At 58.4% G+C, this 2,500-nt stretch overlaps 1 non-coding gene across 1 annotated transcript in view; it reads left to right on the forward strand.

Moving 5' to 3' along the window:
* The first annotated feature begins 2,148 nt into the window (after positions 1–2,148).
* The window catches only part of LOC126222412 (small subunit ribosomal RNA), a 1,910-nt gene continuing 1,558 nt past the window's right edge, over positions 2,149–2,500 (forward strand). Inside the window, exon 1 of the ribosomal RNA XR_007543321.1 lies at positions 2,149–2,500. This exon is cut by the window's right edge and continues 1,558 nt beyond it. This is a non-coding gene — a ribosomal RNA (small subunit ribosomal RNA).

Here is a 2,500-nt window from a genome sequence, read left to right on the forward strand (position 1 = left end):
AGTTGCGCCTTAACCTAACCCAAGTTGCGCCTTAACCTAACCCAAGTTGCGCCTTAACCTAACCCAAGTTGCGCCTTAACCTAACCCAAGTTGCGCCCTAACCTAACCCACGTTGCGCCCTAACCTAACCCACGTTGCGCCTTAACCTAACCCACGTTGCGCCCTAACCTAACCCACGTTGCGCCCTAACCTAACCTACGTTGCGCCCTAACCTAACCTACGTTGCGCCCTAACCTAACCTACGTTGCGCCCTAACCTAACCTACGTTGCGCCCTAACCTAACCTACGTTGCGCCCTAACCTAACCTACGTTGCGCCCTAACCTAACCTACGTTGGGCCCTAACCTAACCCACGTTGCGCCCTAACCTAACCCACGTTGCGCCCTAACCTAACCCACGTTGCGCCCAAACCTAACCCACGTTGCGCCCTAACCTAACCCACGTTGCGCCCTAACCTAACCTACGTTGCGCCCTAACCTAACCTACGTTGCGCCCTAACCTAACCTACGTTGCGCCCTAACCTAACCTACGTTGCGCCCTAACCTAACCTACGTTGCGCCCTAACCTAACCTACGTTGCGCCCTAACCTAACCTACGTTGGGCCCTAACCTAACCCACGTTGCGCCCTAACCTAACCCACGTTGCGCCCTAACCTAACCCACGTTGCGCCCAAACCTAACCCACGTTGCGCCCTAACCTAACCCACGTTGCGCCCTAACCTAACCCACGTTGCGCCTTAACCTGCCCTGTAATTGTTAGTTATATGAATCTAGGAATTCGTGTAGCGTTGCCTAATTGCAACCATCTCAACATAGTTCACTTCGCGCACACTGTGGTGTTCTGCGTATTGATTCATTTTACGGTGCGTACCCTCACATCTTGCGAGTGTTGCTTACTTTCCACATGGTCCCGCTATCCACTGTATTGTGTACTGCAATAGGACGTATATCGCCCCCGCCCCCCCCCCCCCCTCCCCTCCTGTCACCTCTAGCTCGTCGGTCAGGAGTTCGCGTGTTGAATGCGCTTCGCAGCTGTGCAATGGCATTCGCATACGTACGCTGGCCACCTTCCACGTGTTCTTTCGTGCACACGTCGCAGCGTGTATGTATGCTGATGGAGTGCGTCGTGACACACAACATCCAGGCATGCAAGACTCGTAGAAGTCGCAAATGTAGATGGATGTCTACGTTTGCTGCCCAAGTTACGCAAATGAACTGGAAATCCGTTGTTGCGCGGTTGTTCGCGCTGGAGGTGAATCGTTGATATCGACGATCGGTACAGGTATTAACCGGTTGCTTCAGCGACACCCGTCATACCCACGAACGTGAGTGGGCATGTGGGTATGAAGCGATACGCGGCGGTGGCTGGGTGGGACCGTCCCCGGCCGGTGAGGGGGGGGCGCCCGGCGTGCTGGCCGCGCGCTGCGTGGGCGCACGCGCGGCAGCCGGCTGGTGGGGGCGCCCAGTGGCAGGCGCGCCGGCTGACGGAGGCGGCAGGCGGCGCATCTGCGTGCCGGCGCACCCAGCGCGCGGCGCCGTGCGGCCAAAGTGGGTCCTCCCGGGCCCGGTGCGAAGCGCGGTGGACATCTGCAGTGTGCTGGTCCGATTGAGGACTGTGTGCGTTGAGGATGCGCCGCCGCCCGGCACTCGGCGCCGCGACGCCGTCTGCTGCTCGGTCGCCCCCGCGGTTCTCGCAGGTGGTTTGTATCGCAGCTGTGCGGATGTGTTGGCGCGTGCGCTGTGCTGGGAGAGTTCGCTTTGGCACCCAAGTGGGGCTCTGCCCCTCTGTGGCGCTGGCGTTGGAGCTGCCCGGTCACTGTTTGTGGCCGCGTGTTGTCTCCCGCCGGCAACACCACGACAGCACGCTCCCGGGCCTCTGTCGGCAGCGGCAAGCTCAGTTGGGAGCACGGGTGGTCGCACTGAAAGCGTCTACTCGCCTATCTCCGGGCGATTGCGCCTCTCTCGAACCCGACCAAGTACTTAGGACGGCGCTGCGCGCCGCCGGGACCTGAGAGGGTTTCGAGGTGTATCGTGCAGGGGAGCCCAGCCTCCTCCTGTTTGCAGAATAATTGAGCGGACGCTTGCGTGTTCGCGCGGGCCCCCGGGACACACTCCCGGGCGGCCGGCTGCTCAGCTCTAGTTGACGCAGCTCCCTGGTTGATCCTGCCAGTAGTCATATGCTTGTCTCAAAGATTAAGCCATGCATGTCTCAGTACAAGCCGCATTAAGGTGAAACCGCGAATGGCTCATTAAATCAGTTATGGTTCCTTAGATCGTACCCACGTTACTTGGATAACTGTGGTAATTCTAGAGCTAATACATGCAAACAGAGTCCCGACCAGAGATGGAAGGGACGCTTTTATTAGATCAAAACCAATCGGTCGGCTCGTCCGGTCCGTTTGCCTTGGTGACTCTGAATAACTTTGGGCTGATCGCACGGTCTTCGTACCGGCGACGCATCTTTCAAATGTCTGCCTTATCAACTGTCGATGGTAGGTTCTG

The sequence above is a fragment of the Schistocerca nitens genome, unplaced genomic scaffold (assembly GCF_023898315.1).
Source record: "Schistocerca nitens isolate TAMUIC-IGC-003100 unplaced genomic scaffold, iqSchNite1.1 HiC_scaffold_229, whole genome shotgun sequence".
Classification (NCBI taxonomy): Eukaryota; Metazoa; Arthropoda; class Insecta; order Orthoptera; family Acrididae; genus Schistocerca; species Schistocerca nitens.